Raw genomic sequence first — 20498 nt, 5'->3', positions numbered from 1 at the left:
ACCTCACTGTTTAGGGGGAGACAAATAATAACAACATCCCAATAGTGTACAGCATTAAACCAAATAGCTCCTGTTGTGACATCTACAATGTTAATTGTCACAATAAACAGAAATTATGTGATCAATTATTGCCCACAGTAGGTTTGCAAAAGGGTTTATAATTTCAAATGGTGGACAGGGAGAGAACAGAAATGATGTAGGATGTGGTGATTATGGAAAAGAAAATAGAAGTAAAAAAATTAAAGGAAGAGTGAAAGAGAGAACAATACAGATTGGCTGTTAGCAGTAGAAAAGAGAGTAGAGGGAAACAGATAAGTGAGAGAAAATATATATGAAATAAAAATTTTAAGAAATAAATATTGAAATAAAAGAATACAAAACAAAACCAAAATATCCTAATTGAATATCCTAGTCCTCAAAATAGTAATCCATGAAAAATAACTGATTTCAAATCATGCTGGAAAAAAAAGAAACAAATAGGAGTATGTATAAGTGTCCATAAACCATTCAAGTCACAATTGGACAAAGAAAAAGAAAGAAATTAAAAAATTTTAAATTAAAAAAATCCTCCATGTTTAATTTAAACAATTAAAGAATTGTTTCTGTTGGAGTTCAAACCATCCTTCTCAGCAGTGTTGGGTGGGGTTGCTGGAGTGTGAGAGGAAATCCCAGAGGCAGAGCTCCTGGAGGTGGGGTTTAGGCTTAAGTGGGCTCCAGGTTCTTTCTTGAATGGCAACTGGCCTGAAGGTTTTAAATCAGCATACCTCTAGGGCCCAGGAGTTGCCAGTCCACAATCTCCCCTGGGTTCCACTCAGGCACTAGAGGAGCCAATACTTAGTCTACTCCGTCACCCACAGACCCTGTGTTTTCTGGTTTCTCAAGTTCAGTCTCCAAACTCAGCCTCTCCCACCCCCACTCTGGCTCTTTTTTTTTTTTTTTTTTTGGAGGTGGGGGTGTACTGGGGATTGAACTCAGGGGCACTGAACCACTGAGCCACTGAGCCACGTCCCAGCCCTATTTTGTATTTTTATTTACAGACAGCTTCTCACTGAGTTGCTTAGCACCTTGCTATTGCTGAGGCTGGCTTTGAACTCACAATCCTCCTGTCTTGGCCTCCGGAGCTGCTGGGATTTCAGGTGTGCACCACTGTACCTGTCTCCACTCTTGAAATCTGAGCCAGACTTGTCTCTCCCAGCAGGTCCTGCAAGCAGCCAGTCTGGAAGAGGAGGGGAGCCGGTGGGTTTCCACGACCTGAATTCCCCGGTGCAAACCCCTCCCATGTTTGACTTTCCGCCGGTCACTTGGGCACACTCCATGTCATGCAGTGTGGGTTTGCCAGGCCTGAATATTGGGCCAAGCTGAGGTTTTCCAGCTTTCGGTTCCCCAGCTGCTGGCCACCTCACCCCAGCTGCAACATGGTTCCTTCTCTGCAATCCGGCAGCCAGGAGAGATGTACCCTCCTCCCTGCACACGGATATCCTGTGGCCCGTCTTTCCATTTAGTCATGCAACGTCTTTGATCTCTGATCTACGTGCACCCAGACACACCTCAGACTCCCTAATATGTGGATTCCTTTAATCCCCTTACCCCTCCACCTTGCCCATGGGAGGGACCCTCTGGCAGGCACCCCTGATGGCCGAGGCACCGGTGCTGGCGCTGGGGATTTGTTCTTATTGTATTCTATCCACCCTCCTGAATCCCTGATCTGCTTTGAATGTCCAGAATTCATTCCCAGTAAAGTTCCTCCCCCGTTTTTCCTTCCCCCACCTGCCAAGGAGCTGCCTGTCTGCTTTCTTGGTTTTACACCACAGAGTAGCCAGGAAAGTGGCCTCCCCCATCCCGCCATCTTGAAACTCAGTGGAAGTGTTGGCAGGAGCTATTGAAGAGCAGGACTCACTTAACCCACCTATTTCTAAAGGAATTTCTCTATGGTACTGTTTATGTTTTGTTGCTGTGAGTTTTCTGTCTCCATTCCCCACTAAAAGCTATCTTCTTTGGCAGCCTACTAGAAACTGTCCCCACCCACTTATTGGAATGTCGATTTGGGACGAAGATGGGAAAACACCATGAGTAATAAATACTGGCTTCAAGTGGAGATCTTTTGATATTGTAAAAATTCAGTCTCAGAGATACAATCTCAGAGCAACATTCAAGCCATAGCAATAAATGTCCATTCTCCAGTATGTTCTCTAAGTTCCAAAGTAAGCTTCTAAAACATAATAGTTGTTTCATGCATGATTCTAATAATTCCAATATATTATGAGAAAAATAAGGCTTTAATTTTAAAACAAATGTTAATATTAAAAAAAAAAAGTAGAAGCAGGCATTGTATCACATGTCTGTAATTCCAACCACTCTGGAGGCTGAGGCCAGAGGATTGTAAGTCTGAGGCCAGCCTCAGCAACTTAGCAAGACCCTGCCTCAAAATAAAATAAAAAGGACTGGGGATGTAGTTCAGTAGTAGAGTACCCCTGACTCAATCCCCAGCAAAGAAAGGAAAGAAGGAAGGAAGGAAGAAAAAGCGGGTGGATAAAGAAGCATAAAATCTATATGATGCAACTCAAAACATGCACAAGAATGATTTCTAAATAGATAATTATCTGAATGTACATATGAAGCCATAAAAGTTTTAGAAGAAAACATGAAAGAACTCCTAATTAGCTTGGGTTGATGGAGGCTGGTTTAAGTATAAGTTAAAATCCAGAAACCATAAAATTAAAAAATTGATAAATTATACAAAACTAGAAAAAAAAATATTTGCAACTCACATCACAGACAAAGAACTGACCTTCCTAAAGGGTAAAGAACTCTCAGGAATTAAAAAGATCAGTAGAACAATAAAGAAATGGGCAAAGGATTTGAGTAGTTTCCACAAGATAGGAAAAAGTATCTGAAATGTTAAAAAGACAAAAAGAGACAGCATGTCTGCCCAGGGGTTACCTGTTTAAGGGTATAAACTGCTTATGTTCATATAGGAATACGTGACCAGTGTAACCCCACGTTATGTACAGCCACAAAACTAGGAAGTTATACTAACCCTAACTAGGAGTTATACTCCATGTATACATGATACACCAAAATACATTCTACTGTCATGTGTAACTAAAAAGAGAAAAAAAAATTAAATTTAAAAAGGGTATAAACTTTTGTTTGGCTTGATCAGGACATTTTCCAGGCAGAGGTGTAAACTTTTTTGGTGTGTGTGGGGGATTGTTACTGAGGATTGAATCCAAGGGCGCTTGCCACTCAAACACATCCCCAACCCTTTTTTTTTTTTTTTTTTTTTTTTAGACAGTGTCTTACTAAGTTCCTGAGGCTGTCCTCCAACTTGCAATCCTCCTGCCTCAGCCTCCTAATTTGTTGGGATTATAGGTAGGCACACCATACCCAGAAGTAAGCGTAAATATTAAATGTGTGTCAGGGTGGTAGAAACTGGGCACCCAGGGACTTTTCATTGTGAACCTTTCTGCACTCTTGTTTTTTTTTAAATGAAACTGCACTATCATTTAAAATTTTCATGAAGTTAAAATCTTTTGTCCAATTTTTAATTGAGTTTTTTTCCTCAGTATCACATTTTTAGATATAGTTTTCTAGTTTTTAAATTATTCATTTATTGTTTACGGTTCTGGGAATTAAACCCTGGCCTCTCACATGCTATCCCAGTTTTCCCCACCCCTCTTTATTTGCTTTTGAGGCAGAATCTCACTAAACCCAGCCTGGTCTCGAACTTGCCATCCTCCTGCCTCAGAATCCTGAATCGCAGGGATCACAGGCGTAAGACGTTGTACCTGGCTCGATCCCTTCTTTTCTGAGCAGCTGGGGGTGGGGTGAGGCGAGAGAGGGAAGGTGGGCTGACAGGTGACAGATGAACTGCTGGTCCAGGTGAGGCAAGCCTCCATCTATTTCAAGACGGTGGTGATTAGAAATAAGACACACACGTTTCCCTTAGCCCATGGCCGCGGATCTGATTAACTTCTGAGAGATGAAGAGCAGGACTCATCCCTGTCCTCGGGGTTTGGGACACACCCCAACCAATGAGCATGCCAGTCCCAAGCCTGAGGTTCCAGTCTCTGCGGTTGACAGCTGAAGTGTCTTGGGGCTCATTTAACCTTAAATTGGAAACCACAAAAGTAAAAGGTCCCATTGCTCTCAGTGTCCCACAGAAGACAGAGAAGTGGGAGCCTCCATGGGCAGGCAGCACGGAGCACTGCAGATTCCCCAGGAGGGAAAGTGAGAGAGCACGGGCGCTGGAAGACGGGGCTGGGGCCCAGGAGGAGGCAAAGAGGAGGACGTCTATGCCTAGCAGGACATGTCCATAACTAGAACCTGCTGACCCCGGGGGCAGGTGTTCAGACTGTGGGACGGTGTCATCACCTGCCCTAGATGCTCGGAGCCGGGAGCGACCCAATTCACTTTCCTGGGCAGCAGTTAGAAGTGGGTGAGCAACCTGCATCTAACAGCCTCCTGTTAGAAAAGCTCTTTCAAATATTGTTTTCATCATGATTTTTCCTTTTATTTTCACAACAATAGGAATATGATAATGATAAAAATGAAAACAAGGGTAATAATAATAGTTGGTGGTCTGGTTTGGGCCCCAGCCTGCCCCATCTGAAGGGCTGCTCCTAGGCCGGGATGGTGAGGCACACCTGTGCACATGGTCCCAGATACTCTGGAGACCGAGGCAGGAGGATTGCCCGAGCTCTGAGCCTGAGACCAGCCTGGGCAGGGTGGTGAGACCCTATCCAAAAACAAAAACAGAAAAACCTGCTCATGTAACCCTAGCATGTTAGTGCACTCCAGGGGGAGGACGCAATGTTTTCTTGGAGTCCAGCGTTCAGAGCTCCTGTCTGGCCCCTCTTAAAGGGAGGTTAAGCAGAAAGGAGGCAGGCTGAACACACTAGAGGGGTCCACACTGTTCATCCCTGCTGGAGGGCTCTCCGGGAACAGGGAAGAGGACTGTAACTGTGACTTATGGCCACAGGCATTTGGGTCTTTGTAGGCTGGCTCCTCCATAAAGTGAACAGGGCTGAGTCTGTGGCTCCGTGGTACAGCACTCGCCTGGCCCATGTAAGTGATGGGTTGGATCCTCAGCAGCACACACACAAAAACAAAAAACAAAGTGTGTGTGTGTGTGTGTCTGTGTGTGTGTGTGTGTGTGTTTCCCATGGGCCCCTTAAAGTATTGTGGGCCTAGAAACGTGCAAATATGCCTCCTGGCCCAATGGAGAAGCTGGCCCTCACAGCTGATCTGCCACCCAACAGCCCCAGGGGCCAAAGACCTGTTCTCTTCCAACCTGAGTGGCCCAGGTGTTGACCTGGGAAAAGAAAAGCTTCACTATGTTCCAGGCACTGAAGCAAAAACAGGCATTTGTGCGGTCTGTTCTCAAAATTACAAGCAACAATTTAATAAAAAAGGACACACTGGAGTTCATTAAAAGTTTTTTTAAATTATTATGTCGCAAAGGTCACCATCAGGGAAGTGAGACAATGGGGGAAAATATTTTGAAGTCTTATATTTGATAAGGGCCCAGGATCCAGAATATAGAAAAAGAATCTTACAATTCAATAACAAAAGGATAACTGTTTTTAAAAATGGGCAAAGGATAAGAATAGGCATTTTTCCAAAGAAAATACACAAATGCCTAATAAACATGTGAGTAGCTGACTCCCACTTTCACTGGGGAAATGCAGATCAAAACCACAGTCAAATACCGGTTCACAGGCAGGAGGATGGCTCTAGAAGAAAAGCAGATGGGGAACTGGGAACATAGAGCGCTTCCTAGCACACACAGGTCCTGGGTTGGATACCTCGCGCCATAAACAAAAAACAAGCGTTGGCGGGGATGTGGAGAAACAGATGCTGTACTCGGCTGGTGGGATTATGAAAGTCATTTCCAAAGCCACTTTGGAAAGTGGTCTGGCAGTTCCTCAAAAGGTTAAAAATAGAGTTACCATATGACCCTACAGCAATTCCACTCTTAGGCAATCAATGTCTGTTGAGAGCCACAACCAAGTCAGAAGGACGCCTGGCATATTGCCAGAGGGAATGGTTGAAAGGTGATGCCAGCGAACCATTGAGATGATGATTTGGGTTAAGCTGTATATAATTGCTGTGATGCTGGATTGATTGAGTTGTATATGGACCCTGCTCCAGGAATCTGCCTCGGGCGCCCTCTGCTTTGGAGTTCCCGTGCAGTTCTCCAGAGGGGTTCGGGGAGATTGGGCACGCGGAGCCCGGTGGAAGGGGTGTATTCCCGAATAGTGTGTGTGCAGTGCCGGTGAGAGTTGGGGAATAAAGAGTTGCTGTTTGAACCTACAAGGCTTTGTGGCGGCTCGGTTATTTGTGCCCAGCCAGACTGCGGCAAATGTCCACCTAGAAACTTGGACACCGATGTCTACAGCAGCAGCATTCACAGTAGCCAAACAGAAACAAGCGAGATGTCCATCAACTGATCGATGGGTAACAAGATGTGTATGTCTATACAACGAGATATCATCTGGCAATAGAAAGTGAGGTGCCAACACATGCTACGAATGTGGGTGACCTTGAAAGCACTATGCTAAGTGAAAAGAGTTTATCATGAAAAAAAAAAAAAAAAGCTACATCTTTTCCAATTCCATTTACATGAAACATCCAGAAGAAGCAAAAAGTAGATTTGTGGATGCCTTAGGCTGGGGCTCTCGGCATGACGGCTAAACACTGGTATCTTGTGGGGGTAATGGGAAAGGTTCTAAAACTGATTACGGTGCTGGTTTCACCACCCTGTAAAGATACTAAAAACCATTGCCTTTTACACTTTATAGGTGAATGGTGAGGTCTAACGAAATAGATCTCAGTACAGCTGCTACTTAAACAGTCTCAGGAGGGAGGCTTCCCGTAGCAACTTTCCATAAAAGAACTGCAACTTATTCTCTCATAGTTCTGGATCCAAAATGAGGATGAATAGACCGAAATCAAGGTGCCCGTGGGGCCACACTCCCTCCGGAGGTGCTAGGAGATAACCGGTTCCCTGCCTCTCCTGGTTTCTGGTGGCTGCCGGCGTTCCTTGGCTTGTGGCTTCATCGCTCCCATCTTCAAGGTCAGCATCTTTGAATCTCTGCTCATCTTTGCCTCGTCTTCTCCGGCTGGCTGTCAAATCTCCCTTTGCCTCTTTCTTTATAAGGATCCCTGTGATTGCAACTAAGGCCCTTCCAGCTGATCCAGGATAACCTCTCTGTGTCAAGATCTTTAACTTCTTACATCTGCCAACCCCTTTCTTCCACACGCTACAGACTGGATGTTTACACCTCCCCCAAACTCATACGTTGAAATCTAATCGCCAAAGTGATGGTATTTGGAGGTGGGTCCTTTGGGAGTGAGTAGGTCATGTGGGAGTAACTAGCCATGGGTGGGATTTGTGCCCAACCATAAAAGGGATCCCCCCCCAAACTCCCCAGCCCCTACCATCATGTAAGCACACAGAAAAAAAGACAGCCAGAAGGTCAAGTATCAACCAGGTGCTCATAGTCACGTCCGCCTGCCTAGGTCTGTCTGGCTGGCTCTGAGGAGCTGACCCCATACAGCAGCTTCCCTGGGCGGAAGATGCAGACCCAGTTCCTGACCTGACACACACACGTGAATCACGAGACCGGGGCCAGCTTCTCAGGCAGGGGACCCACACAGTCACACAGGCCCTGTGCTCAGAAGCCTTACGCTAGAGTCACAAATTATATTTGGTCCCACCCTGTGACTTTGGACAAAGGAACAGATGAGAAGGCGACTGGAAAGACTGCCCCTGTCCACTGGCCTCCCCTCAGCCTGGAAAGGGCCAGCTCCCTGACCCAGCCCCTCTGCAGTCGAGGTCACGCCGTCCCCTCTGCTTGGAAAGCTCTTCCTAAACCCCATGGTTTAACCCCTTCCCTCCAGGCCCAGCTCAGAGGAGACTCTTGACCAGACCTGACCTTCTACTATACCCCCTTAGCTCTCCATAGCCTCTATTTTTGTGTGACTCTCAGTCCCTGGGACTGGGATGGGCCTGCCGGGCTCAGGGCTGTGCCCCTGTCATCTGCATAACACCCAGGATAGAGCAGGCTCTTGAGAAATCCTTCTTAAATGGGTGAGTAAGCTGAAAGCACAGCCCGGACATAAAAGGTCACCATGAACCATTTACACAACAGCCGAGCCGCCCTGCGAGGCCACACTGTCAGACAGGCTGCGACGGCTGGCCTCGGCACTGAGCTAGGGCTCCTTGGGACAGAGAAAAAGCCAGGGTTAGCCACTAACCTCGTGTAGCAGGATTCAGCCCTGAAGGGAGGGCAAGCCTGAGGCCAGCGGAGATGACCAGGACCTGAGAAGCCCCAAGAGAGAAGGCAGAAGTGAGGGTTTGGAGGTTTGGGGTGCTGAATCCCTCAAGGGGCCTGACCAGGCAGCAGCAGAAGCCGCAGCGCACACAGCTGGCCCCTGCCTGTCCCCCCCTCTTAGGAGAGAGGCAAGCCAGGCCAGGCCAGGGCTCCTTGGGAGGCCTCTGACCGTCACTCTGACCTGTCTTGGATGTGCTTGGACTGCTGGATTTGGCAAATGAAAATACCTGATACGCAGTAGCGCTTGGTTTTTCAGATAAACATCAAACAATTATTTATTTATTTATTTATTTAAGTATGAGCATATCCCACATCTTGCACGGGACATACTAAAAAGAAAAGAAAAAAAAAAAAAAAAAAGATCCATTGTTTATCTAGACCTCAAATGTAACTGAGCATTCTTTATTTATCTGACAACCCTCCCAAGACCACCTCATGCAGGATCGGGGGCTCTTGTTGGGAGAGGGGCTGAACCGTCTGATTCCAGATTTTTTTTTTTTTTTTCTTTCAAGTCAGGTGACCGAGAGGAAATGGCACAGATCAGGGGGAGCTGAAGCGCTCTCCCAGGTCAGTCAGGTCAGTGTCCCCCAGGGAGGGAGGGAGGTGGGCCTCTCCTGTGTCATGCTGGGCCCCAGGGGTCATACCTGGGCCTGCCCTCCAGGGCGCTGCGCGGTGGGCTGGCCGGCCAGCAGGTCCCTCGGCTTGGTGTTGCAATGACAGGTCCCGCTCCTCCTGGAAGGTAAAGAAAGCAAAAGCTCCATGTGAGAGGTGGCCTTCTCAGGACGCCCCTCCACTTCCCTCCTCTCTCTGCAGCGGAGACAAGGCGGTGCCTCTGCTGACCTTCTTGATGATTGATTCTAACCTCCCAGCTTCGCGTCATCCACAGATTGAATCCGAAAGTTGCCAGAGTCCTCGTCCAAGTCGTTAATAAAAATACTCAATAGGAGAAGAATGCGAGAGAGGCCTGGGGCACCCTACCAGGGACTCGACCAGACCTTCACCAGAAGCTACAAATCTCCTTATTCTGCTAGCATTGACCCTGAACTTCTCCAGGAAGACTCTGGGACTCCTCATGGGATGCGTTATACGTCTTGATAAAAATCCAACAATTCAGGGTATTGCGGGTCCGAAATCCCAGGAGCCCTGGAGGCTGAACAGAGGGATCATGAGTTCGAAGCCAGCCTCAGCAACAGCGAGGTGCTAAGCGACTCAATAAGACCCTGAATTTAAATACAAAAAAAAAAAAAAAAAAAATAGGGCTGGAATGTGGCTCAGTGGTCCAGGGCCCCTGAGTTCAATCCCTGGTAACCCTCCCCCACCAAAAAAATCCAAAAATACTGGTGGGGACTTTATGTCCATTAGATGATGGTTACCCTTGCTGCTTCTACACCAGTAGTGATAATAATTATCGTCACTGAAATTTTTTTTATTTCTCGTCCTCATTCTACCTTCCCTCTCCTTTCTATCAAGGATAAATTGAAACTTGCTAAATGAAACAAGAGGAAGCCCTAATTGGTTTATTACAAGTTCATAAGGAAATTTACCCCACCAGAAACAATTCTTACAGGGGGGCGGAAAATGATCATCTAGAGATCAGCAAAACTGACTTCAGATACAAACAGTGACTTTGGCTTAAAGAACAGGCAGTTTCCAGCTTATCGTTCTGTTTTGATCCAGCAGTTTAAGTTGGCTGTTGAGCCAATGCTAAATGTACTCAAAAGCCATGTGACAAATGCTGATTACGGCCCCCAAGCCATTTATCCACGGTGAAGTCGGCAGTCAAGCCACAAATCTCTTCAGGCTCCCAGATTTGAACCCCTTTAATCCAGGGGCAGGCAGAGGTCTGGACAGCTTCCCTCCCCAGCAGGTGGGAGCCAGCAGCTGCCTGTGTGCAGGGGTTACTTTGAAGTCCAAAGTCTATAATTTTTTAAATATTTTTTTTTTTTTAGTTATACACGGACGCATTATCTTTATTTTTATTTATTTACTTCCGTGTGGTGCTGAGGATCAAACCCAGGGCCTCACACGTGGGAGGCCAGTGCTCTACTACTGAGCCACACTCCAGCGTCCCCAAAGTCTGTAATTTAAAGACATTTATAATAGAGGCTAGTCCCCTTTCCTGGGGAACTTTGTAGCAGGAAGAGGGCTCCCTTCCCTTACGTGTCCCCATCAGTGCCTGTGGACCCCCACCTCTTGAGAGGGTCAGAACTTTGCCTGGCAGCTCAGGGAAAGGGTGTGGCCCTTTCTCCAACTGGTTTCTAAAGCCTGGATCAGCTGCAGAATCTGACCATCTCCTACTTGTTTTAAAAAAAGGGGGTGTTGGGGTTGTAGCTCTGTGGCAGAGCACTCACCTAGCACGTGCAGCACCATGTAAAAATAAATAAACAAAAGGTGTTGTGTGCATCTGCAACTAAAAATATATTTAAAAAAAAAAGGGATTGAAAAAAAATTTAAAAAGGGATTGAGGATAAAGAGCAAAAAACACAGAATCTGAGATGGGACATGGACTGGTGGCTGACATTTATGTCCTCCTCTGTGTTTCACCGACTTCTACACACATGCTCTGGGAATTTAAGGGCGAAGGGACATTAAAATATTTAAAACAGTCCCGACCGGTGTGGTTCTCAGCCAGGACAGAGTCTCTGGATCTCAACAAGACACCTGCCCAGCACTGTCCTGGGTCCCCGTGGAGAATGGCAACAGAAGAGTGGGGAGATCCCATCTGTGGAGTGATTCTTTTGTTTTCTCTCTGTTTTTGCTGAGGAAGGGAGCCAGGGCCCCACGCACGGGAGGCTCTCGCTACACCATACCCCGGCCCTCGAGCGCAGTTCCATCAAAAGCGTTTTGATCAAGATCTCAAGCAGAGTGCCACAAGGCTCCGTCCTCCTTCCTCTCCTGGGGACATGTTGGTCGCTGGCTCAGATGAGAGCACGGGACTCCATGGCTGGCTGACACAGCCTCAGGACAAACACACAAGGGACCAAATGCCAATGTCAGTCGTCAAAAACTAGCACCAGGAGTGGGAGCAATGGGCCCAACGATGTCATGTAATAGAAAACGAAGGTCCCGGCTTAGTTCCTCAGAGACTGGCGACATGGTATTGCTCAACAGCAGAAGGCATGGGGACACCGGTGACCTCGGAAGGGAGGTGGCCACCATCACGGTTGATGGCATTTGTTCAAGTGTTCCCAAGAGGGGACAAGACCGTCCTGCTGTGTTTTGTTATCATTTCCTCAGTTTGGGGGACCGTGAGACCCAACAGCACGCAGAAGCCTAGGGGAAATGTGGAGGAGGGGACTTCACACCACACTGTGAGAGGAGCCTTCCACGGGGGTCAGAGGTCAAGACGGAAAAGGAAGACTGAGGGGCACCTGATCATCACCTTCAAACACCTGCGATGCACCGGGAGGAAGGAGAACCCGACTTTTTTCTTCCCTTTGGGTAGGAAGCCCAGGGAGGTCTATCCAGCCAGATGCTGAACAGGTTTCTAAAGGCCGCTGAGAGGGCTCCTCCGGATCCTCACTGCGCACCTGTCACTGCTACCAAGACGCAGGTTTGGGGCCAACTCCTGAGGACCCCAGAAGCCCCAGCGGCCACTCCTTTCACGACAGGGTGGGGAGGGAATGTCCACCAAATCCCTTCTTATTGATGAAACGACTAAGGAAGCCAAAGCCTGTGAAGCCAGAGCCCTGGACCCAGCGGTGTCCCTGTGACTGCTGGGGAGACAGACAAAGGGTCAGGAAGGGAGACTGCTGTCCTCTCTGGTGGCCATTTCAGAGGGGGTTCGAGGCCAGGATCACAGTTCAGGCCATAAAGGAGGTCCCAGGGTTCCAAGTGACCTTCCAGACAACATTAAACAACGTGCCCACATCCTCCTGGGGGAACCTAAGCGGAGGAGCTGGACTCACCAGGGAGAGACGGGACCAGAAACTCAAAACCGACAGGGAAGGCAGCCTCGGTCCCCAGCTGGCAGTACCCTCTGGGGTGACAGAATGACAGAGTCCAGGGATGCCCCCGAGAGAGAACAGCAGGGCCTGGCTTCCTTGGACTCCTCAGACAGTGGCCCACGCTGACCCCGTCGGTGCCTGGGGTGCCCAGAAAGCCAAAGAAACCCAGGGGACAGACCGGGAAGACCCAGCTCAGGGAGCCCCATCCTCCTGCCCCTGCCCTTCATTCTCTGAGGAGCTGATTTTGCTGGGTTGTCCTTGGGTTTTGTCCTGGTTGGGCTGGTGATGGAACCCAGGGCCTCGCTCCCGCTAGGCCAGTGCTCTACCACCGAGCCGCGTCCCCAGCCCTAAGTCTGCGTTAAACAAATCCATTTCAACATCCCTGGTCGCAGATGCTCATTTATCAATCAATTGACTAAAAAATACCTTTCTATCTAATCATATAGATATGCTCTTCAACTCTCCCTTGAACCAGTTAGACCCTCTCACTTTCTCCATCATTAAGTTCAATAAAATATTTGACACGATTTCATTTTACATTTGTATGAGAGTTATGATTTTACTCTTAAAAATTATCATTTATTCCAGGCATGGTGGCACATGCTTGTAATCCCAGTGACTTAGGAGGCTGAGACAGGAGGATCACAAGTTTGAGGCCGGCCTAGGCAACTCAGCAAGACCCTACCTCAAATAAAAAGGGCTCTTTTTTTTTTTTTTTTTTTTTTTTGAGAGAGAGAGAGAGAGAGAGAGAGAGAGAGAGAACTTTTTAATATTTATTTTTTAGTTTTCGGCAGACACAACATCTTTGTTTGTATGTGGTGCTAAGGATCGAACCCGGGCCACACGCATGCATGCCAGGCAAGCGCGCTACCACTTGAGCCGCATACCCAGCCCATAAAAAGGGCTCTTTTAGTGCCGGGCATGGAGGCACATGCCTGTAATCCCAGCGGCTTGGGAGGCTGAGGCAGGAGGAACCTGAGTTCAAAGCCATCCTCATCAATGATGAGGCACTAAGCAACTCAGTGAATCCCTGTCTCTAAATAAAATACAAAATAGGGCTGGGATGTGGCTCAGTGGTTGAGTGCCCCTGAGTTCAATCTCTGTTACCAAAAAAAAAAAAAAGGCTCAGTAATCAAGTGTCCTTGGATTAAATCCCCAGAACACCACATACACACACAACTTATACAGGATTCTCCTATGGACCTTTGATTTCATTAATAATAGCTAGTATTTACTGAGAATTTAAGACACTTCTAATCGGTGGTCTTGTTTGATCCTATGAGTCAGATACTACCATTACCATTTTTCTTAAGTCAGAGAAATCAGACTCTCAGAGAGGTTGGTACACTTGTTCAAGCTCCCCCAGCTAGTGGAAATGATGAAGTCAGTCAGTCAGTCGGACTGTTGGCTGCCCTGGCCCCTTAATTCCCCATACAGTGCTCACAGGAGAGAAACATTTCAGAACGTCTTGAAATGCCCCACAAGAGGAAAGCCGTCAGCCTAAAACAAAGACAGAGGAACTCTAAAAAGTCAAAAACACAAAATAGGAAATATTTATTCCCGAGGGTATTCTAGGATGCCATCCTTCACTCTGCTCTATACAATTGTCTTCTGCTTCCTGTTTCTTTACAGCTGCGTTACCTGGCTTAACAGAATTAAAATAAATCAATACACATTAAAGAAGCAGCCAAGTTGGGGTTATGAGAATGTGCACAGGAAGTAGTGCTTCTAGACAGAAATGAGATTCATATGATTTAGGACCAAGCCTGGAGCCTGTGTAAACATTCGTAATATTGGCACCGTTGAAACCCATCTGGGTCTGCAGATGTACCACTCCCAGATGTCAAGAGCCTGCTTTAATTAGACTGTTTAAAAATGGACCCGTTGCCCAGAGAAATAAAAACATGCCCATATAAAGAACCTGCACATGAATGTTCACAGCAGATACACTTGCAATTCCAGATTTCCTGAAAAACTGGAATCTAGCTGGATGCTCTTCAGTGAATGACTAGATGCATGGCATATATTGTGAAATATTACTCAGTAATGAAAAAGAACACACTGTGGATAAACACAAGAGCTTGGATGAAGCTGGCATGGTGGTGCACGCCTGTAAACTGTGCAAGTTGGGAGGCTGAGGGAGGAGGATTGCAAGTTCAAAGGCAGCCCCAGCAACTTAGAGACGTTCTAAGAAATTTAGCAAGATCCTGTCTCAAAATAACAAAAATAAAGGGCTGGAGATGTGGCTCCGTGGTGGTAAAGTCTCACTGGGTTAATTCCCAGTACAGAAAAGAAAAAAAAAAAAAAAAAAAAACGAATTTGGATGAATCTCCAGGGAATTATTCTGAATGAAAAAAAAAATCCCCCAAAATACAATTCTATCTATAAGACATTTTTAAAAATAATTTGGAAGACAAATGACAGGTTGAGCATCCATCATCTAAAAATACAAAACCTAAAATGCTCCAAAATTGTAAATATTTTGAGTGCCAACGTGATAGTACAAGTGGAAAATTCCACTCTGTGAAACTTTGTTTCATGCACAAAATCATTTGAAATATTGTATTTTTTAAAAATTGCCTTCCAGTTAGGAACATATGAAGCAAATGAATCTTGTTAGACTTGGGTCCTGCCTCTAGGATACCTCACTTATATCTGCACCATATTCCAATATCTGAAAGAAAAAAATTCAAAACACTTCTGTTCCCCAGCCTTTTGGAGAAGGGATATTCAGCCTGCAGTGGTTCCAGAGGCGGAGGGTGGAGGTTGGGGAAGAAATGATCAGGTGGGATTGGAACGTTCCATGTCTCCACTTTGGGGTTGGATATGGGAATTGACACAGATGCTGAGGCCTCACGGAACTCCGCCCACACCCGCTGATGTGCCCACGCCTAACCCTGGAGCCCTTCAGTGAGGTCTTGGGTCACTCCAGCTGAATACCCTGGCTGGGATATTATACTGCAGTTAAACAAAATGTTACCATCAGGGGGAAACTGGGCAAAGTGTACAGCTCTCTGTATTATTTTCCACAAATGCATGCGAAGCTTCTATGATCTCAACAACAACAACAAAAAAATATGTATTTGAAAACAAAGGGGCCAGGTGCCGTGGCGTACACCCGTAATCCCAGTGACTCGGGAGGCTGAGACAGGAGGATCTCAAATTTGAAGCCAGCCTCAGCCACTTAGCAAGACTCTCAGCAACTTAGTGAGACCCTGTCTTAAAATTAGAAAGTTAAAAGCGCTGGGGATGTAGCTCGGTGGTAAAGCACACCTGAGTTAGATCTCAGTACCCAAAGGAGAAAAATGAAATAAAAATGGCTGGGGATGTGGTTCAGTGGGAAAGCGGTGAAGTGCTCCTGGGTGCAATCCTGAGTACAAAACAAAGCAAAACTTCAAAGGGCTAGTTTCCTGTCCCGAGGGAAGCCAGTGCTGTTGGAGGGTCCCCCCAGGGGGTGACCTCAGGGATCAGTGCCATCCTCTCTGCAGTTGTCCTGAGGACTCATGGCAGTGAGACCCCCAGACGGCAGAGCATTGTGCAAAAGCCCCGGCTTCTGCAGGCCCCCGGAGCATGCACGGCCACATTCTCCTGCATCAGGAGGACAAGCAAACTGGGCTGCCCCGAATCTCTCATTCTGTCACCATCTGCTTTCCCCACGGTCGGCATTTCCTTGGGATTTGGGGTTCAGACCACTCAAAAGGGAAACTCGACTTTCACTTTGCTACTTAGAATGTGTAAGGAGGGGAAGGAGCATGCTCCAAATCAAGGAAGCTCTAGCTACAAAGCAAGCAGGGCTGCGTCGTGCCCAGGAAGGATCCTGGGTGTTCAAGGCAGAATGTTCTAGAAAGGAACTGAACGGTCCCGGCTCCTGGGTGAAATGTTTCCCTCAGGTCACATCAAGGCCAGTTTCACCGGAACCCCCCCCCCCCCGCCCCATGCCATATGTAAGATGACCCTTCTCTGAAGGGCCTCCAAGTCCTGGCTGGCCATGGCTCTCTGGTGTGTCCGGCAAGGGGACCACCAGGCCTGGCACTGCCTTGGGATGTCCTGGCCAGGGAGCCTCTGTCATCGTCTCCGGGATCCTGTTGCCTGTGTCCTCATAGGCATGTGGAACGCCAGGCCCAGGGGCACTCTGACCCTGCCACTTAGGGGTGGCCTGTGAGTTGGACCAGCCCCGGCAGGGACAGCTCTGAGCAGGCCTCCAGCTGACCACACCTGAATCTCCCCTACGTGCAGAAGTGACTGGCAGGACACAGGTGTGGCCTCCCCTGCGTCCCCCTCCTGTGTGTCCCCATCCCCACACCCTCGGCCCTGCACCAAGAGCAGAGGCCAGAACTCCAAGAACACCCTTCGCTTGGGCCTCACCAGCAAGTGGCCGGCCGTGGAGGGGCCTCGCCCTCCCGGGAGCCTTTGCCCACACAAAGGGACTCTGCGTTTCAGTTTTCTGCCACCAAACACAATGCTACCTGCCACCGCCCGTTGATCCATTTTTAAAGCCCTGACGAGGAAGGCCTGGGAGGAAGGGGACAGTGGGCCCCAGGCCCCGAGGCCCCATTGTTCTCCGCCTGCGTTCCTCTGCCTCTCCCTCCGCTGACCCAGAAGTCCCCCGGACCCTGGGGAATCCACAGCCATTGTTTGTCCCAAGCCCGGGCTCTTCAGGTGTGAGCTGCGGCTCTCGGGCCACGTAGTTACTGTGACATTTCTGCAGCAGGAAAGAGGAAGGAACTTGTGGCCTGCTCCGCCATGGCATCAACAGGGCCCCGCCAGCCGGCCCGGAGGAAGAGGCTCGTTTCCATAGTGACAAGTCCCCAGGAAGGGAGCGGAGCGGGACAGCAGCCGCTGGATTTCTGCCTTCCCCTGGCTCCCCGCAGACGCATTCCCAAGGTGCCACGTTGGGACTGGTTGGATGCTGGGCCATGGGGGGCTCCAGAGGCAGGCCAAGGGAGGGGGCGGGGCTGCCAGAGAGAACATGGGGGTCCCCAGACCTCTTAAAAGCACACTTAATCGGGGTTACAGGTGCCCAAAGCAGCCTGCGCCACCCCGTCAGCACCTGGGTGGTCACGCACAGTCCCTAAAGTGCTGGGTGTATATCACCCACGTGGCTCCTTTCCGTCTCCTCATATCAACTCTTTGACAGCAGAAGAAACCAGGCTCACGAGGGAGATTTGTGCCAGAGACAACTCACCAAGTTAACAGAGGAGCTCTATGTCACTCCTGGAGGTCCTCAAGGCTCCTCTCAGCGACTCTTTCCCTTGCCAAAATCGGACTGTTTTCTGCAGAAAAAGGTTTTTCCTGAAATGTCATTTGTCTCAGTTCTCAGACCTCTAATCTTTGCCTATGCCGTTCCCTCTGCTTGAAATGCTGTTCCCTGATACTCTGGTCAGCAACTCTTTTTCCCCCAGGGGCTCAGATGCCTTGCTCCCACAGAACTTGTGGCAACACAGAGTAGCAGTAAGAGAAAAGGCTCCCACAGGTCCAGAGTAGCTGTATGACCTGGGGAGACTACCCTTCCTGAACCTCAGTTTCCTCATAGGCAAGGTGCAGAGAATGACAGGTGCTTTGTCGTGTGTTTTTGAGGATCAGATGTCAATACTCACAAAGTGCTTAGAAAACACTGGCACATAGTCAGTGCTCAATAAATGTTAATCCTTAAAGAAGTAAATATATATTTAATAAATATATATATTTAAATATATATATATATTTTTTTCTTTCCTTTCGGTACCAGGGATTGAACCCAGGGGTGCTTTACCACTGAGCCACATTCCCAGCCTGTTTTTATCATTTTTATTTTTTATTTTGACAGGGCCCTGCTAAGCTGCTAAGGCTGGCTTTGAACTTGTGATCCTCCTACCTCAAACTCCCAAGCCACCAGGATTACCAGCGTGCACCCAGCTAAGAATTAACTTTCTTTCTTTTTTTTTTTTTTTTTAGTTCTCAGCGGACACAACATCTTTATTTTATTTTTATGTGGTGCTGAGGATCGAACCCAGCACCCCGCGCATGCCAGGCAAGTACGCTACCACTTGAGCCACATCCCCAGCCCCAAGAATTAACTTTCTTAAAGCAGGTACTCTCTCTCACGAGTATCCCTAGATCCTGAGCCTTTGGCCTTTGGTGGACGTTGAGCAAAGATGTGATTCTGTTTTCCAGCCACCAGGCACAGTGCTAGGCCCCTTGACCTGTAGGATCTCCCTCAGTTCACTCACCCCAAGACTAGCCTCAGGCCACCAAGGACAAACGGTTCTGTGGGCAAAGTATACCATGTGCTTGAATGTCCCCTCTGTTGGTGGGATGTCCCCTCCCATTCTGCCCTGCCCCGGCTGGGCCCAGAAAGGGTCCAAGCTTGCAGTGCTAAGCCAAGAGACTCTCACCGTCACCACAACTGGGTGACCCGTGTGGTCTGCAAGCACCAAAAGATTCAAATAATCCACGTACCTGTGACCGGAGGCTGCTCTGATGGCAACACACAAGCCACGTTGGAAAGCCAGTCTGTTCTGTGGTTTCACTTGAAAAAATGAAACCAAACTCTTCATGCAAATACTTAGGCTTTAACTAAGTTATGTAACAGCCAGCTCCCTCCACTTAAAAATACAGCCTTCTCCAATCTATAGGGACAGGAGGCAAACCAAGCCCTGCCCGGCACTCAGGAGGGATGAGGATTGGTTGCCAGAGGGCGAGGGGGGACGTGCCTGGGTGACAGAAGTGTTCTATGACCGGACTGTGGTATTGTCTGCACATCTGTATATGTTTACAAAAGAGGGGGTTCCCAGCCCTAGTAAATAAAAGCACAGGACATTCAGTTTATTTGAAGTTCAGATAAGCAGGGAATCATATTTTTAGTGTAAGTATGTCCCAGATATTGCGAGGGATATACTTATCCTTAAAAAAAAATACATAAAACTGCTCCACATGGTGGATGTGGCAGAGATCTTTTACAAACCTAAGAATCCTGATTATTATCAGCCCCAAGTAAGCCCAGACTCCTGAAGCCACCTGGGAGTTCTCAGGGCAGTGACGGGCAGGAAGGCCAATGAGAGAGATTCCTCCTGGGTCCCTGTGGGATGGTGGCACACACAGAATAAAGTGGCAATGACAGTAAGTGGTCCACATGTTCCCTGGCTGGGTGCTGGGAGGTTGGCACAACTACCCTAACTCCCACGGTGCCGCGGCTGGTCAGGGGTGGACGTGGGGTCCAAACCCCAGGGCCTCTGCTCGGTTCCGGTTCCTCCAGTTTTTGGATGGAGGTAAATTAGTCCAGCCAGGTTTGTCCCTGGTCTACTGGGAACTTTAATTCATTAACTTTTTAAGCTGTTATTGCTTTGGTTCTGGGGATGGAACCCAGTGTCACATGCGCTAAGCACACACCCTACCACGAGCCACACCCCCAGCCTTTAAATACAAAACAGAGGCATCAGTAACTACTTGGTCAATGCCATTTGGGAAAAAAATCTTCCCAAATGAAGTAAAAATAATGGAGAGGATGTTGATGGTAAAAAGGTGGGAAACTCACCTGCTCAGAATTAAGGCCCAATTCCAAAAAAGCTGAGGGCATTTTTCACTTTAGATAATCAGGTTATGGGGGTGATTTGTTTTATTTTGTTTTTGTTTTGGGGATTGAATCCAGGGCTGTCCTACCATTGAACCACATCCCCGGCCCTTTTTGTTTTTTATTTTGCAAAGTTGCCCAGGTTGGCCTTAACCCGAGAGCCTCCTGCCTCAGCCTCTCAAGTCCGTGGGGTCACAGGCGTGCGCCACCGAGCCCGGCACAGGGTGGATTTTTATGAGAGTGAAGGACAGTAACTTGTTCCCAAGCACCACTGTTTTTTTTTTTTTTTTTTTTTTTTTTAAAGAGAGAGAGAGAGAGAATTTTAACATTTATTAATTTTTTAGTTTCCGGCGGACACAACATCTTTGTTTGTATGTGGTGCTGAGGATCGAACCCGGGCCGCACGCATGCCAGGCAAGCGAGCTACCGCTTGAGCCACATCCCCAGCCCCAATCAAGCACCACTCTTTACAAACATTTTTTGATGGTATTTTTCACCTAAAGATTAAATTCCTGGGCTGGGGCTGGGGCTCAGAGGTAAAGCACTCACCTAGCACTTGTGAGGCCCTGAGTTCGATCCTCAGCACCACATATAAATAAATAAAATAAACATAAAAGAAAAAAAGATTAAATTCCTTTTAAAAGCACCCCAATTGCTCGTATT

General features: G+C 47.9%; 1 long non-coding RNA gene across 1 annotated transcript; it reads right to left on the bottom strand.

The window, feature by feature from the left end:
* Positions 1-1091: 1091 nt before the first annotated feature.
* LOC143409277 (uncharacterized) lies at positions 1092-18809 on the bottom strand. Its single transcript, XR_013092639.2, has 5 exons — positions 18725-18809; positions 17472-17559; positions 8984-9071; positions 8263-8326; positions 1092-1216 (listed from the first exon to the last, which is right to left on the bottom strand). It is a non-coding gene; the product is annotated as an uncharacterized LOC143409277 (long non-coding RNA).
* Positions 18810-20498: the final 1689 nt, after the last annotated feature.

Source organism: Callospermophilus lateralis, chromosome 11, assembly GCF_048772815.1.
Source record: "Callospermophilus lateralis isolate mCalLat2 chromosome 11, mCalLat2.hap1, whole genome shotgun sequence".
Classification (NCBI taxonomy): Eukaryota; Metazoa; Chordata; class Mammalia; order Rodentia; family Sciuridae; genus Callospermophilus; species Callospermophilus lateralis.
The sequence above is the reverse complement of the archived record's forward strand: the minus strand, read 5'-3'. Positions and strand labels throughout refer to the sequence as shown.